Raw genomic sequence first — 19,119 nt, forward strand, 5'->3', positions numbered from 1 at the left:
CAGACTTGGTTTATTCTCCCGGAAACCTGAAAGGAGTATTCCACTGACACCTGGTCACATGAGAGCCCGTAAAGCCTGGTGTCAAGAACGCAGTACATGGTCATTGGAACAGTGGTCCCAGGTTATGTTCACGGAAGAGTCCAGGTATAGTCTGAACAGTGATACTCGCACGGGTTTCATCTGGCGTGAACCAAGAACCAGATACCGACCCCTTAATCTCCGCCGGCCGGGGTGGCCGAGCGGTTCTAGGCGCTACAGTCTGGAACCACGCGGCCGCTACGGTCGCAGGTTCGAATCCTGTCGCGGGCATGGGTGAAGTCCTTATGTTGGTTAGGTTTAAATAGTTCTGTTCTAGGGGACTGTTGACATCAGACGTTAAGTCTGTTAGTGCTCAGAGACATTTGAATCATTTGAACCTTAATCTCCTCGAAAGAGACCTGTATGGAGGTCGTCGTTTGATGATGTGGGATGGGATTATGATTGGTACACGTACACGCCTGCATGCCTTTGACAGAGGAACTGTAACAGGTCAGGTGTATCGGGACGTCATTTTTCACGAGTATATCCACCTTTTCAGGGGTGAAGTTCTCCTGATGGATGATAATGTACGGCCCCACAAAGGTGCCTTCGTTGAGGAGTACCTTGCAACAGAAGATATCAAGTGAATGGAGTAGCCTGCCTGTTCTCCAGACCTAAACCCCATCGATCAAGTCTGGGATGCTCTCGGTCGACGTATCGCTGCACGGCTTCAAACCCCTACGACATATCAGGAGCTCCGACAGGCACTAGTGCAAGAATGGGAGGCTATACCTCAGCAAGTGTGTGTGTGTGTGTGTGTGTGTGTGTGTGTGTGTGTGTGTGTGTGTGTGTGTGTGTGGTTTGAGGTTTTCAGGCGCTAAACAGCGTGGTCATCAGCGCCCAAACGCATAGAAACAGGAACACATGCGGTGAAGGGACGAAGACGGACAGCGAACAAGGACAACGGCTAAAAGACACAGGCCTGACGCAGTTACAAATCCTCACATACAGAGGCAAAACAAGAGGAGAAGAAACGCACTAAAAAAGGAAAGGAAACACAAGGAAAAGAGAACAGAAATCGAAGTTAAACAAGTAGGTAATCGTGACTGGCGGACCTCTTACCTAAAGCCTGGGTGAGCCAGTCACCCAGCAGCACATTAAAATCCTCTCCCTAAAAACCGAGGCGACAAATTGGACAGGACACAAAACCGTAAGACCTTAACCACAGTCGTTGCGTCGTCTTGCAAAATAGAGGGCAAATCCGGTGGCAAGGAAACCACCGCCCTCTGGTCAGAGAATAAAGGACAGTCAAGTAAAATGTGGCGGACAGTTATGTGGACGCCACAAGCACTGCAGATTGCGGGTCCTCCCACCAGAGTAAAAAACCGTGCGTTAAGGGACTGTGCCCGATGCGGAGGCGAGTGAGGAGAACCTCATCCCGCCTGCATGACTGGTAGGACGTACGCAATGACCGCGTGGTGGCCTTGACCAGACGCAGATTATTTTCACTGATTGCCAGCCACTCCTCTTCCCATTGACGCATAACACGAAAACGCAAAAGGGAGGTAACAGCATGGAGGGGGACGGCACATTCAACAACTTGAGGGAGGGAACATGCATCTTTGGCAGCCACATCCGCCAGTTCGTTTCCCCTAGCTGGACCACCTGATCCAGAGTATGCCAACCCGTTGTGAGGCCTGTGTACGTGTGCATGATGATCATATCCCATATTGATATCGGGGTACATGCGCAGGAAACAGTGGCGTTTTGTAGCGCATGTGTTTCGGGACGTTTTTCTCATCACCAATACCGTGGACTTACAGATCTGTGCCGTGTGTGTTCCCCATGTGCCGATGCTATTAGCTCCATTTCTGCAATTGTCCTTAATTTATGAGCATGAGTGTATATTATTGTACAACGTCTGTGTGACAATTCACATTATGCAATGTTCCTTCAGACATGCCTGTATGCCTGAAGAAACAGAGACTGCATGACGATTCACAGCTGCTCATTAAATATTACGAAGCTCGATTCACAAACTTTGAATCTAAACTGACTTCAGCTGTACTTTTCATCGGTGACATATGAAAATTTGTGCCGGAGCAGGACAAACCCGGATTTCTCACTTTTGCGAAAGGTTGCCTTATTGCTTCGGCTGTGCGAGCACGCCTCCAGGACCGACCCAAACTTCCGCTTGTCACATTTCTGTACAGCTCGTAATTCTCTCATGAACACTGTGATTTCGTAATACAGAGGCCGCCAGAAAAATGTATACACACTTTAGGGAACGAAAAGTATTATTTACGTGTTTATAATAATATAATTGATCAATAGGTTGTACAGCCTTCAGTTTAGAACATGGTTACTTTAGATGTTCAAACTGTTCACCGTTGGCGGCTACACGCATAACAGAAGGACAAGCGGTCGCCACAGCTACGCCAGTCAATGTTAGAGTGAAGATAGTTCTACATGTCGCTGTAATTTCCTGGCGAAGTTCGTCCAGAGTGCGTGTCTTACGTCGACAGATGTTATCTTTCACAGTTCACCACAAGTAAAAGTCCATAGGGGCTAGATCTGGTGACCGAGATGGGAACTGAGTAGGCCCTCTTCGTCCAATCCAATGCCCTGGAAAATTGTCATCCAGGAAAGCTCGTACAGCTAGGTGCTAGTTTGGTGGCACCCCATACATCTTTTTAGGTGACGCCACTTCGGCGACTTGCGTGCGTCAGTGATGATGGACAGACAACACCCAGTCATCACGAGGCAGAGAAACTCCCCGACCCCACCAGGAATCGAGCCCGGGACCCCGTGCTTGGGAAGCGAGAGCGCTACCGCGAGAGCACGAGCAGCGGACTACTCCAGACACTTTCTTCATCTTCTTCTTTGTGCTATTATAGTGTGAGTCACCTAACGTTACCGCTGGATATATTTCGTAAATCACATCAAATACTCACGAACCGATTCCACAGACCGAACATGAGGAGAGGGGCTAGTGTAATTGTTTAATACAAACCATACAAAAATGCACGGAAGTATGTTCTTTAACACAAACCTACGTTTTTTTAAATGGAACCACGTTAGTTTTGTTAGCACATCTGAACATATAAACAAATACGTAATCAGTGCCGTTTGTTGCATTGTAAAATGTTGATTATATCCGGAGATATTGTAACCTAAAGTTGACGCTTGAAACCTCCGACGTTCAGTTGCGTGTTGTAACAAACACGGGCCACGGTCGGCAAGCAGCATTTGCAGGGACATGTTACGATGACGACCGTGTTTACGAGTGTGGCTGTAGCGCACTGTTGTGGTTTGGTCTAGCTGTCGCAGTGTCCGCATGTAGCGCTTGCTGCTATTGTTATTCTGCATTCGTCTCCGCACGCAGACCAACTGTAGTACACCGTGTTACCAGACGTCTGTGATAGTGTAGTGTTGTAGGAACTGTGACCATGGTGTATTCGAACTCTGAAAAGGCGGAGATGATACTCATCTATGGCGAGTGTCGACGAAATGAAGCTGAAGCCTGCAGGGTGTATGCAGAACGGTACCCGGACAGAGAGCATCCAACGTGCCGCACATTGCAAAACATCTACCGCCAGCTGTATGCAACAGGTATGGTCGTAGCACGCAAACGGGTCCGTAACAGGCCCGTCACAGGAGAAGCGGGTGCAGTTGGTGTGTTAGCTGCTGTTGCCATGAACCCACACATGAGTACACGGGACATTGCGAGAGCCGGTGGACTTTGTCAAAGTAGTGTCATGCGCAACTGCATCGTCACCGCTTTCACCCGTTTCATGTGTCGCACATCAGCAATTGCATGGTGATGACTTTAATCATCGAGTGCAATTCTGTCAATGGGCATTAACAAAGAATGTGTTGCAGTTCTACCTGTTTACCGATGAAGCGGGTTTCACAAACCACGGGGCAGTGAATCCACGGAACATGCATTACTAGTCCGTGGACAATCCTCGCTGGCTCAGACAGGTAGAGCGACAGCGACCGTGGATTGTAAATGTATGGTGAGGAATCATTGGCGACCACTTCATTGCTCCTCACTTCATTGCAGGGGCCCAAACAGCTGCAACATACATCGCGCTTCTACAGAATGATCTGCCAACGTTGCTCGAAAATGTCCCACTGGAAACGCGTCGACGTATGTGGTATCAGCATGATGGTGCACCTGCACATTCCGCAATTAACACTAGGCTGACCCTTGACAAGATGTTCGACGGGCGTTTCATGGGACGTGGAGGACGCATAAATTGGCCAGCGCGTTCTCCTGATCTTACACCTCTGGACTTCTTTCCGTGGGGTACGTTGAAGGAGAATGTGTACCGTGATGTGCCTACAACTCCAGAGGATATGAAACAACGTATTGTGGCAGCCTGCGGCGATATTACACCAGATGTACTGCGGCGTGTACGACATTCATTACGCCAGAGATTGCAATTGTGTGCAGCAAATGATGGCCACCACATTGAACATCTATTGGCCTGACATGTCGGGACACACTCTATTCCACTCCGTAATTGAAAACGGAAACCACGTGTGTACGTGTACCTCAGCCCTTATGGTAATGTACATGTGTGTCAGTGAAAAAGACCAATAAAAAGGTGTTAGCATGTGGACGTAATGTGCTGTTCCAGTCTCTTCTGTACCTAAGGTCCATCACCGTTCCCTTTGGATCCCTACGTAATTCGGTGCTCTCCGAAACACACGATCGAACAGCAGAGGAGTGGTACTCAAGCGTCAACTTTACGTTACAATATCTCCGGATGTAATTAACATTTTACAATGAAACAAACGGCACTGATTACGTATTTGTTTATATGTTCAGATTTGCTAATTAAACTAGCGGGGTTCCATTTAAAAAAACGTAGGTTTGTGTTAAAAAATATACTTCCGTGCATTTTTTTATGGTTGGTATTAACCAATTACACTAGCACCTCTCCTCACGTTCGGTCTGTGGAATCGATTCGTCAGTATTTGATGTGGTTTACGAAATATATCCAGCGGTAATGTTAGCTGACTTACCCTGTATATACAGGGTTATTACAAATGACTGAAGCGATTTCACAGCTCTACAATAACTTTATTATTTGAGATATTTTCACTATGCTTTAAACACACATACAAAAACTCAAAAAGTTTTTTTAGGCATTCACAAATGTTCGATATGTGCCCCTTTAGTGATTCGGCAGACATCAAGCCGATAATCAAGTTCCTCCCACACTCGGCGCAGCATGCCCCCATCAATGAGTTCGAAAGCATCGTTGACGCGAGCTCGCAGTTCTGGCACGTTTCTTGGTAGACGAGGTTTAAACACTGAATCTTTCACATAACCCCACAGAAAGAAATCGCGTGGGGTTAAGTCGGGAGAGCGTGGAGGCCATGACATGAATTGCTGATCATGATCTCCACCACGACCGATCCATCGGTTTTCCAATCTCCTGTTTAAGGAACACCGAACATCATGATGGAAGTGCGGTGGAGCACATCCTGTTGAAAGATGAAGTCGGCGCTGTCGGTCTCCAGTTGTGGAATGAGCCAATTTTCCAGCATGTCCAGATACACGTGTCCTGTAACGTTTTTTTCGCAGAAGAAAAAGGGGCCATAAACTTTAAACCGTGAGATTGCCCAAAACACGTTAACTTTTGGTGAATTGCGAATTTGCTGCACGAATGCGTGAGGATTCTCTACCGCCCAGATTCGCTCATTGTGTCTGTTCACATCACCATTAAGAAAAAATGTTGCTTCATCTGAAAACAAGTTTCGCACTGAATGCATCCTCTTCCATGAGCTGTTGCAACCGTGCCGAAAATTCAAAGCGTTTGACTTTGTCATCGGGTGTCAGGGCTTGTAGCAATTGTAAACGGTAAGGCTTCTGCTTTAGCCTTTTCCGTAAGATTTTCCAAACCGTCGGCTGTGGTACGTTTAGCTCCCTGCTTGCTTTATTCGTCGACTTCCGCAGGCTACGCGTGAAACTTGCCCGCACGCGTTCAACCGTTTCTTCGCTCACTGCAGGCCGACCCGTTGATTTCCCCTTACAGAGGCATCCAGAAGCTTTAAACTGCGCATACCATCGCCGAATGGAGTTAGCAGTTGGTGGATCGTTGTTGAACTTCTTCCTGAAGTGTCGTTGCACTGTTATGACTAACTGATGTGAGTGCATTTCAAGCACAACATACGCTTTCTCGGCTCATGTCGCCATTTTGTCTCACTGCGCTCTCGAGCGCTCTGGCGGCAGAAACCTGAAGTGCGGCTTCAACCGAACAAAACTTTATTAGTTTTTCTACGTATCTGTAGTGTGTCGTGACCATATGTCAATGAATGGAACTACAGTTAATTTATGAAATCGCTTCAATAATTTGTAATAGCCATGTATTGTTAATTCTTGCAGTGCGCCTTATCAGCAAAAATTTTGGCGCACCATCTCTTTCGGTGTATTCTTCCTTTGAGGAAAACTTCAGGGAAGTTTTCGACACATTGGATTCGACATTGCTTTGTAAATACTTTAAGTGGCACATGGCCAGAATCAGTTGATCCTCTGAAATAAATGACTGTGGTCACAATACAGCCAAGGTAGAAAACGAAACTGTGTTCTAACATTAGGACCGCTGAGTCGTCACTTTGACCACATTACATGTATATTTGAAAACAGATTATTTAAAGATTGTTGTGCGTCACTCCCCGGATTTATTCTTAGCACTCGTCAACAATGTACTAAATATGTTGGTTACTGAAGTTTATTCGCATTGTCGGCATTGCTCAACAATGCAGTATGTAATTTGTTTGCTGTTGGGTTTCGCATAAACAAGACTGATTATTTGAGTACTGGTCTCAGAGCAGTAGACATGGCTCAGATGTCACAGCGATACAAACCACGGCCACGGCCGCTTTCAGATGATGAAATTGTCACACTTTTGTATGAATCGGATGCTGAAAATGATCCTGAAGTTGAGGACCTTGTGGAAGATTCTACAGATGAAGTTTGCCAACCTGTCGCTAATGTGGAGAGTGACAGCTCCGAGACTGAAGATGAAGGTAATTTACATTCACTTATATTATGACTATTGTTATTATTATTATTATTGTTACTATATGAATAATGATCACTATTATAATATAGCTGACACTTCTACTGCTACTTCTGTTACTGCTATTTTATTGTGTGGTATGTTATCTTTATAATGAGTTTTAGCTTTCTGTCACTTTCCTCACGCACTTGCTGAACCAGGACCAAGCAGCAATACAAACAATGCTAGAAAAGGGCCTACCCTGGGTAAAAAAAGAACTGCACCTCCTGTAAGTGGACCAATAGAGAATCGACGTAGAAGAGGAGAACGAACTGAGGGTTCACTTCCAGAACCTGGCTCAAAACTTCTGGGGAAGGGCGGGATCACGGAGTGGACTGTAGCAGACTTCGGTGTTACTACTCCAGGTAGGATAGGTCAGCAGAATATATTGAAAGAAACACAAGGACCTACTCGACACGCAAAGCGGCACGTCTCAAATGATGATGTTTCGAGTGCCTGGCGCCTTTTAGTTGATTAATCAATGTTGAAACGCATAAAGAAACGCACAGAAGCAGAGGCACAGCGGCTTCTTGGAAATGTTTGCTGGAGTTTGCATTTAGAAGAATTAGATAATTTGTTGCTTTATTATATGTTCGTGGTGCACTAGGTGACAGATGTATTGAAGTAGATGAGCTGTGGTCGAAAAAGTGGGGAGCCCCATTTTTCACTGACACAATGAACAGAAACATGTTTCGAGAAATTTTGAAATATCTGCGTTTTGGTGAAAAAAATACACGGTCTGAACGTTTGAAAAGTGACAAATTTGCACTTACATCAACTACTTGGAACTATTTTATAGAAAACTGTCAGTTGAATTACATACCTGGATCAAATGTCAGTGTGGACGAACAACTTTTCCCCAGCAGAACCAGGTGTCCGTATTTGGAATATATGCCGAATAAGCCTGATAAATTCGGAATCAAATTCTGGATTCTAGCGGATGTAGAAACAAAATTTCTTTGTAATGGGTTCCCTTATTCAGGAAAGAACGAACAGAGGGCACCTAATGGGAAACTTCCAGAACAAGTAGTAATGAAGTTGGTAGTTCCATATCGCAATAAGGGGCGAAATGTGTCTACCGATAATTTTTTCACTACGGTCACACTTGGGGAGAGACTGGAAAAAGAGAAAACTAGTCTTGTCGGCATTATCAACCGTGCAAGAAAAGAAATTCAGAACACTATAAAAAAAATGAAAACTCCTCTTTATACGTCTGTTCTCTTGAAAAGGGAAGGTGGTACTCCGACTGTTTACCAAGGGAAAAAGAACAAAAATGTTCTTCTGTATAGCACCATGCACACAGATGTTGATGTACAAAATAATTCGAAACACCTTCCCGAAACAGTGAGCTTCTACAGTAGCACAAAATTTTCTGTAGATGTCTTAGACCAGATGACGAGGAAATATTCTGTCCGCTCTGGTACTCGTCGATGTCCTGTACACGTATTTCACAATATCCTTGATTTAGCAGTCATCAACGCATGAATCATTTTCAAGCTAGTGACAGGTATCAAAATAAGTAGGAGGAATTTCATCCTAAATCTAGCAGAAGAATTACGTAGAGCCTATATGGAAACCAGAAATCAGAAAAGGAGGCCAAGGGATGGAAATAAAAAGGAAGAAACGGACGATGGTGATGAAGAAAGAGAAGAAGCGGAAATTCCTGCGAAAGTAAGAAAACTATGCCAAACGAGGAAATTCAGAAACAAGACAAATGAAGTGTGCAGTAAATGCAAGAGATATGTTTGTGGGCCGTGTACATATAAAGTAATACAGACAGTAGTTTGTAATGCTTGTAAGTAGGATTAGCTACTATACATGGTCATATTTTATGATTGGTCTTTCTCTTAACATACTCATGGGTACTTACTTTCTCCAGTAAGATTAATTTCTATTAATTTTAAAACTAGTGCAATACAATTAGTATGGTTTCAGATAAATATTGTGAACTATGGTCTTTAATATTAGTAATACACTCCTGGAAATGGAAAAAAGAACACATTGACACCGATGTGTCAGACCCACCATACTTGCTCCGGACACTGCGAGAGGGCTGTACAAGCAATGATCACACGCACGGCACAGCGGACACACCAGGAACCACGGTGTTGACCGTCGAATGGCGCTAGCTGCGCAGCATTTGTGCACCGCCGCCGTCAGTGTCAGCCAGTTTGCCGTGGCATACGGAGCTCCATCGCAGTCTTTAACACTGGTAGCATGCTGCGACAGCGTGGACGTGAACCGTATGTGCAGTTGACGGACTTTGAGCGAGGGCGTATGGTGGGCATGCGGGAGGCCGGGTGGACGTACCGCCGAATTGCTCAACACGTGGGGCGTGAGATCTCCACAGTACATCGATGTTGTCGCCAGTGGTCGGCGAAAGGTGCACATGCCCGTCGACCTGGGACCGGACCGCAGCGACGCACGGATGCACGCCAAGACCGTAGGATCCTACGCAGTGCCGTAGGGGACCGCACCGCCACTTCCCAGCAAATTAGGGACACTGTTGCTCCTGGGGTATCGGCGAGGACCATTCGCAACCGTCTCCATGAAGCTGGGCTACGGTCCCGCACACCGTTAGGCCGTCTTCCGCTCACGCCCCAACATCGTGCAGTCCGCCTCCAGTGGTGTCGCGACAGGCGTGAATGGAGGGACGAATGGAGACGTGTCGTCTTCAGCGATGAGAGTCGCTTCTGCCTTGGTGCCAATGATGGTCGTATGCGTGTTGGCGCCGTGCAGGTGAGCGCCACAATCAGGACTGCATACGACCGAGGCACACAGGGCCAACACCCGGCATCATGGTGTGGGGAGCGATCTCCTACACTGGCCGTATACCACTGGTGATCGTCGAGGGGACACTGAATAGTGCACGGTACATCCAAACCGTCATCGAACCCATCGTTCTACCATTCCTAGACCGGCAAGGGAACTTGCTGTTCCAACAGGACAATGCACGTCCGCATGTATCCCGTGCCACCCAACGTGCTCTAGAAGGTGTAAGTCAACTACCCTGGCCAGCAAGATCTCCGGATCTGTCCCCCATTGAGCATGTTTGGGACTGGATGAAGCGTCGTCTCACGCGGTCTGCACGTCCAGCACGAACGCTGGTCCAATTGAGGCGCCAGGTGGAAATGGCATGGCAAGCCGTTCCACAGGCCTACATCCAGCATCTCTACGATCGTCTCCATGGGAGAATAGCAGCCTGCATTGCTGCGAAAGGTGGATATACACTGTACTAGTGCCGACATTGTGCATGCTCTGTTGCCTGTGTCTATGTGCCTGTGGTTCTGTCAGTGTGATCATGTGATGTATCTGACCCCAGGAATGTGTCAATAAAGTTTCCCCTTCCTGGGACAATGAATTCACGGTGTTCTTATTTCAATTTCCAGGAGTGTATTATGATCCCATTGTTGTTGTAAAATACAATGATACTGTTACTAAACGCAATTAAAGTGATACATTGTTATCAAGGTCATTAATATTTACATTAAACAGCACAGCACGTACTTACAAAGAAAGTGGTCACTTTGACGACATCGGCGGTTCTAAGTATAGTACTAGTTCCGGCGGTTCTAGTGTTAATAAATTTAGTGGCTGTTGCACCCATTATGAGGAAACGTATTTCGTTTAAGTCACACAACAGCAGATCACTGAAACTTCATGGCAGACTCGCTATCAGCTGTAGTAGGTTCTTTAAATTGGCGTATCGAGCCCCCTTACGCAGTGCGAGCGCATTTTTGCTCGCCCCGGAGGGAGAGCGGAGGGTTTCTGCCTCGGCACACCTCTTCGGTAGACAGGAGACTAGGTAGGTGGGGTGCGACCGCGTCCGTCTTCATTAGCCGCTAACGGCCGCTTTTAAGGCAGGCGCCGCCTTTACGGCACAGCCGGGGCGCCGCAGGGGTCCGACTGGGCCCGCATCCCTGCTGCTCCTGACACCCTCTATCTCCACACCCTATTCCCCTCGCTCCTGCTCAACTTCCCCTCTCCGCCACCCACTTACTCACCAACTTACGCTGACGTCTGTGAAAACTGCAACTCTCACACGTACGTTCGAGATAGTGTCCTTTAAATTGCGTCCAGTGAAATCTGTGCCGAGAAATGGTCGAGGAAAGATCGACTAATCCCCCTGCCGGACCTTCGTAACTTCTCCGGTAGGTAGAAGAGCCGAAGATGGTTACGTGATGTAGGCTACTGAGGAAGAGGACTGGACATTCCTGAAAAAGAACTCTATAGCTGTGGGTCAGAAATGGCTGGCTCTGAGCACTATGGGACTTAACATCTGTGGTCATCAGTCCCCTAGAACTTAGAACTACTTAAACCTAACTAATCTAAGGACATCACACACATCCATGGCCGAGGCAGGATTCGAACCTGCGACCGTAGCGGTCACGCGGTTCCAGACTGAAGCGCATAGAACCGCATGGCCACACCTGCCGGCTAGGTCAGAAATGCCACACATAATATACTGTACTTCGACATGCGTCGTACAGAGCGAAATTGTGTAATACTCCATGATGCTACTACAGGCGGGTGTAAAATGAATATGCGCAACGGAAAATAATAAACGCTAAAAAAATGATTTGGCCCTGTTTGACTGCCCCCTGAAGCAGATCTTAGGATCTCTTAATTCTATAAATTACAATCTAAACATAAATGAATGATGGAGGCAAGTAATCCTACTAAATGATAAATGTTGTTTCTGCTTATATACACTACTGGCCATTAAAATTGCTACACCATGAAGATGACGTGTTACAGACGCGAAATTTAACCGACAGGAAGAAGATGCTGCAATATGGAAATGATTAGCTTTTCAGAGCATTCACACAACGTGCTGACATGAGGAAAGTTTCCAACTGATTTCTCATACACAAACAACAGTTGACCGGCGTTGCCTGGTGAAATGTTGTTGTGATGCTTCGTGTAAGGAGGAGAAATGCGTACCATCATTTTCCGACTTTGATAAAGGTCGGATTGTAGCCTATCGCGATTGCGGTTTATCGTATCGCGACACTGCTGCTCGCGTTGGTCGAGATCCAATGACCGTTAGCAGAATATGGAATCGGTGGGTTCAGGAGGGTAATACGGAACGCCGTACTGGATCCCAACGGCCTCGTATCACTAGCAGTCGACATGACTGGTTGAAACGTCCCCTTTGAACAATTTAAATATGACTGTGCTTAAACTGACACACAATATTTTGTTAGCGCAACGCAATCTGACCTTCAAAATTCCCTACCAACGAATGGCCCTGACTAACATTAAACTATACCTTTCACAAATCACTTACCTCACAAAAATCTTTGCTGCTCAAGCTACTGCAATACAGCGAGCGCCACTACTGCCAGCTAAATAAAAGATTCAAACTATGGTAGGCACTAAATACTGATAGGGATAGTTAGTAAATGAAAGATATTAATAGAGAACAAACAATGTATTTACCTTGATATCATCATATATAAATATAGCAGTTCATGACAAATTACAAAACTCCGCCATCTCTCTCCCCACATCCACCACTGCTGGCGGCTCACCTCCAACTGCGCAACGCTACGCGCTGTTCACAGCCAGCTGCCTCTGCCCAACACTACAATGGCAGATAACAATGCAAACTACCCACAGACTGCACACAGCATAGCCAGTGATTTTCATACATAGGTGGCGTTACCAATAAAAAAAGCTAAACAGCCTACTTACATAGAGAAAACATAAACAGCCTACTTACATAGCCCCCATGCTCCCCACAAAAATTTTACAAATTTTTTTTTGGGCAGTGGCCAATAATGATTTGATAAAATTTTTCATAACTACAATAACAAAGAAATCAAATGCACACACTTATTGATACAATGTTGGTCAAAAGCTAAAATTTTCTCACAGTTTATAAAGACAGTCCTGATCATTCATTACGGTAATCACAGGTTTTTTTTCACAAAGTCTCATTAGTAAAAGAAATTGCACACAGAAGTAGTGGATTTCCATGCAGTCTTGAAGAAGTAGTGTTGTCCTTCCAACGGAAAGACAGTGCTGAATCTTGACATGCTGACAGGTAATGGGCCACAATGGAGCAAACCCACAGCAGAGTCATTCGAAGTTTTGAAGAGTATTGGTAGGTAAGTCATCACAGAGCAGACCCACTGGAGTCCTGGTAGAAATAATGGCGTTGGTGGGTCACCAGAGGTGCAGACCCACTGCAGTCTTTGTAGAAATAATGGTATTGATGGATCATCAAAGATGTAGACCCACTGTAGTCCTTGTAGAGATAATGGTATTGGTGGGCCACCAGAGGTGCAGACCCACTGTAGTCCTTGTAGAGATAATGGTATTGGTGGGCCACCAGAGGTGCAGACCCACTGTAGTCCTTGTAGAGATAATGGTATTGGTGGGCCACCAGAGGTGCAGACCCACTGTAGTCCTTGTAGAGATGGCCAGCAGCCATCTGTTGCGATTGTGCAGGTGCACATTCACCATTGAAGAGTCTTGCGGAGAATATAGCAAGTCCATAAACCACCACTTGTGCACTCACAAAGTTTTTGGAATTGTCCTTAGAACCAGCAATGCTGTTATCCAGTCCCTTGCTGAATCATTAACACACGTGCAAACACTATCAGTCCCTACTTCTCACATATTGTCCATGTACTATGACCAACAGAAACGTGTGCCGTGAAATGTTACTTAATTTGAAGAACTGGTAACAATTACAATTTTATAACATGAGAATACAATAACAAAGGTACACAATACATCATTAAAAACATAACAATATAGATAACATTTGTAGTAATAGGGGCTTTACAAAAGAATAGAAATAGACATATACGTCAGTGTTACAGGAATTATGACATGAGTACATACATAGAAGATCAGAATAATTATTGAAACATCAACTTCACACATGAGCATTTAAACAGAATGAATAATGTCTAACATCTTTACAAAGTAAATAACATATTATTAATGCCAATTATATTTGAGGATAACAGTATTCCTCATCATAGTGAATGTAGCTTAATATTAAAAGAGAAAAAAATTCTATGAAACTACACAGAGACAGGAAGAAAACAAATACACAAGGGTACACAAACACGTACTGGGATAACACAAAAGGAAAGGACAGGGTTCGTTTTCAGTGTAACATTTGGTACTGCAGTCCATCCCAAAACTTAATTCCATAGATCTTTCGTCTTATTTCAACCTTTGCTTCCACCAAAAAAATCTTCTCCAAGCATGCTTTCTGTATTCTGTTCATATTTCTTTCAAAATAATTATTTCTGATTGTACAATACTCATTTGGGCCCAAATCCTTTTTATATAACTTCGCAATGCATTCTTTACCTATTCTCCATAGTCAGTTTCTCATATAGTCTACCCCCTCTTAAGCTAACTTAAATCTACTGAGCTCAGATGCTAAACTAAGGAACGAGGCAATGCAGCAGCACGTAAAACAATTATTATAAACAGCAATGAAAAAATGGAAAATTGCAAAGCAAGCTACAGTATAAATTAGCAAAAGTCAAATTCAATAACACAATGCCTGGCAAACAGCAGCAACTTATACCTAAACATGACATAGCGCAAGCAGAAAAAATATTACACTAAAATGGCCATGTCTAATACCTATGTCACATCTTAACATTAGAGTGATGCATCACAATTTATTCTACAAAAGAAATTACCAAGTACTTGAAAAGAAAATTATGAATGCAGTTCCTGTGAAGGTAAATGTCGCTTTGTGCTCCCTCATTTTTTTGAAAAAAATTATTATATACTCGATCTGTAGACAGAAAATATTTATATTAGTACATCTATAAAATTTTATTTTAACCAATGCTGCAGTGCAGCTAGAAACTTGATATTAAACAAAATGTGTAAATAAATACATAAAGCAAGCCATATGGCATTTTTCTTAACTAGCAAGGCAATAGCTGTGAAATGTTTCTCATCGTTTCATTAGGCATTTCAGTAAATATCATAAATTACGAGCTCCACAGTATGCTTTCAACAAGGAGATGTCAGTAGCGCGGACAATGGCCTTCCCTTTCTTTTTTTTCTACCTGTGCTTCTGACGAGGCACTCACACTAATGGCTTGTTCTCCAGGCGTCTGACACACCTGGGTGCCCACGACGCATTATGTGCAGGTGGTCACTTAACTTTCGTACGGAAATATTTACGACAGCAGTTTCCGCTACAGTGACAGTCATATATACAAAATTTCACAGGTCGAGAATTTACTTTGCAAATGTGTAGAAACAAAATCCTATGAATATAACAGTGTCCAAAAAAATTCGTCAGCATTGTGATACAGTCACACATTTACACACATTTAATAACTCTTAAAGTACGATTCTTGGTTTCCAACATACTTCTTATTCCTCATATACGGTAGCATCATCTTATTGATCATAAACATACCTCAACAGTATAATACACATCGTCGTCATAATAATAACATCATAACACTTCAGTCAAATCTCAAAATCGTCGTAGCTTCCTCCAATAATTTCAAAACCTAAAAAATTCTCTGCTCATATCAATAGTGTCATCTGCCTGAAACGTACTTTAAAAATCATGACCCCATACGAAATACGTCATTCAAAGCTCTCATAGTATCACAATGATTCCGAAAAATATAAGCGTTTCTCAAAGTACAGACAAAATACAGTTTCATAAGTGTGAAGTTACCCAACTGGGTAATTGCGTAAACATGTGTCACAGATGTAGTAAAAAAAATTTCTTTCTCTGTTAAATGATCAGATAGCTGTGTAATTTGAGTGTTAGAAAAATATGGTACCAATGTGTAAAGTTGTATAAGCAAATACCATATTAGCTAGGGCTCCTTGTGCTTGCCAAACACATGGTACATAAAGTAAGCATGTACCCCCCTGAGGATTAATGTAATTATACCCTCAGGTGTTACAGATTACAGCAATGCAATGAAATGTATCACGGAAAACTTTCTTTGTAATTCAAAAATCTTTAAAAATAAATGTTTTAAGTACAAAATTAATCACTCAAATACGTGTACTGTAGCGCTAAATGTGCGTCTTGTTGCAACATAATCTGTGTGGAAGTGTCGTAGTTATCGTCCTCCGAAAGCTAAGTTCTGCATAAGTCAATGTACTTACCTCATAATACACAAAAGTGAAATGCTTTGCGTATAGATATCGTAGTTATTACGTTTATTGTTGTAATGAAGAAAGTACTGTACAGTAACGTATTGTTATGCCACGAAAAAGGCTGTCTCATTGTTGCTATACCACAAAAGTTACTACTAAAACATGTTTTTCTTCCTAGAAGAATTCAGAAAACTGTGCAGATATAAAACAGATACACTGCAAAAGCAACATTGTGAATTGTCACTCATTAGTAGCGTGGTGATAACATCGTGTAGCTGTCACATAAACTAACCACTGTGTCCTCTGGTATCTCACAGAAAGTACTTTAAACCCAGAATGTATTTTCAAGTAAACCAAAAGTTGCATTAAAATCTCATTAGCAGTACCAGTATGTGTACTAAGTACGTAAGCCTGATAGTCGTTACGTAATCGTGCAACTAACAAGCAAGAATGTACAATTAACAACACTGTCGTCTGTTCATTATAACAATGCATTCGTAATTTCTGTTTAAATAAGTTCTCTTGGTTCTTGACTGGATATTTCACTTCAAACATTGTTACATGTTAACAGTTTCTTAAGTCTGACAAAGCATACTAGCAATGTAAAGTGAAAAGTTATAGGGCAAAGACAAAGTTAAAAAGCAGATTATCTTTCAATAAACGGTTTTACATGTGAAGTGTGGTGAAATCTTTTACTCTTCATAGTACTCAGAGTTTGAACTTGAATGCAATTGTCATGTTGTATACATCGGTAAAGAATGCTAAATTTTTTCTCAAGGCTAGCGTCTTATGTTATCTTTCTCGGAGCCAGCGGGCGCACGCGGCTGCCTGCTGTGCGAGTCATTGTCTGTCTCTTTGTTGGCGCGCGCCGTTATTCGGGTTCGGAGACCTAACTTCTACAAATTCGCCTTGCCGAGAGGGCCCTGCTCTGTTTGAAGCTCGCCAGTTCTGATGGAATTCAGGTCTGTCGTTTTGATCATATCGTCTGTCGTCATTTCGGTAGAATCCGTAGTTTCTTTCTTGTCGGTTAAGTGGTGGAGAATTTCTCCCTGAATCGTAACTGTGCGTTGGACCGTTGCGTCTAAAGTTATTCTGTCTCCCTTGATAATAATTATTTTGGTTCCCAAATTGTCTGTTTCTCTGATTGTCTCTGTGATAGTCACTACCGCGGAGAGGTGATCTTTCCCTGTAATTATTACTACTCTGCCAACGGTTGTAATACGGGTGGTGTCTGTTTCGGTCACGATTTGTGTTGTGAGAATAGCCTTGTCGCGTCCAGTTATTATTTCTTTCATCGCGGAATTGTGACTGATGTGATCTGTAATTGTTGTGCTCCTGTGTTCCGCGATTGTCAGTGTCACTTTCCAGTTCTTGTAACAGTCCCTGAAAAGCTTCAATGTCGTCTTTGCAACGTCCTGCCAAAATAATATGCCGTAAATTTTCAGGTAATTTGATTAAGCAAATGCGGATGAGTTCTGAGGGGCTGTATGGGTTTGACAGGTACTGATTCTTGTGCAACATGTCTTCAAAATATTTCACAAGACTGGAGAATTCAGATTGTTCGAAATGTTTCATCATTATGATGCCATGTTTTACGCGGTCTTGTGTGGCTTGAGACCAATATGCTGAGAGGAAGGCATGGTAAAATTCTCCTTCACTGTGGCAATCGTGAATTACCGATCGCATTCTTACAGCTGGTTCATTCTCCAAGTAGCCACACATAAATTCTAATCTGTGCTCCAATGACCAGTTGGGAGGAAAACAATGAGAGAATTGATGGAGCCATGCTTGTGGATGAATGTCGTTGCCAGAATTCTTAAATGTTTTGAATTTACGTGTAGTAATGAACAGCTTATAGTCAAAATCATCATGTCGTCGAGTCGCATATCGGTCATTGTTAGGTCGTGTCGGCCGTTCCATCTCAAAATTCGGTGCACATTGCCAATTTCTTTCATAACTTCCGAAATGCCCTGTGTTATTATTTTGTGGCTGTTCCGTATTTCTGTGTCCCTCTTCCCGTATTGGGGCGCGAGTATCCTCTGAAATACGTAATTCTTGTATTAACTGTGTCAGCTGATCTTGTACTTCCCGGATTTCTCTTTGGTGTTGCGTATTAATCTGATTCTGATTTTGTTTGAATTTCCTAATTTGTTCGCACTCTTCAGTGTCAGTGAAGGCTACAGGTCTTGTGTCATTCAGATCATCATCTACCTTTGTATATAAGTTAGTGAACTGATCTGAAAGTTCAGCTACTTTATCCGATAGTGAAATTATTTCCTCTGTATGTTTTTGTGAACCAAGTTTCAGAGTATCTACTGTGTCCTTTAAGTTTTCCTGAGTTTTTGCAAGTTGCGTAACCGAATCGGTAGATGCAACTGAGTCAATTTTAGCTTGCAAGGTGTCGTGATTTTCATGAACAATGGTTTGCAGTTCTTTTATGGCTGCTTCGTGATTCTGTAATACATTTTCATGCCGCGAAAAAATAGGTTGAAAATGCTCACAAATTTGTGTTTTTACGTCATTACAGACTTTTTGACATTTCGATTCAATGTTATGTAACTCAGTAGTTAAATCTTCACGTGTTTGTTCAAGCGTGGTGTGAAGATTTTGTTCCATTGCGTCTAACTGTTGCTGTGTTTGTCTCTGGTGTTGTTCCATTGTGTCTAACTGTTGCTGTGTTTGTCTCTGGTGTTGTTCCATTGTGTTTAACTTTTTAAGATTTTGTCCCATTTGTCTCTGATTTTGTTCCATTTGTTGCATTAATTGCAATAATAATGTATTAGTGTCTGGAATCTGTTTCTCTACGCTTTTCGGCAGTGCATTTGCACCGGCAACATTCACATTTTGACAAGCAGAAAATGTGTCTTGACTTATTTGAGAAAACGGTGATGACCCAAAACCTGACTCT

This window comes from Schistocerca serialis, chromosome 10 (assembly GCF_023864345.2).
Source record: "Schistocerca serialis cubense isolate TAMUIC-IGC-003099 chromosome 10, iqSchSeri2.2, whole genome shotgun sequence".
Classification (NCBI taxonomy): Eukaryota; Metazoa; Arthropoda; class Insecta; order Orthoptera; family Acrididae; genus Schistocerca; species Schistocerca serialis.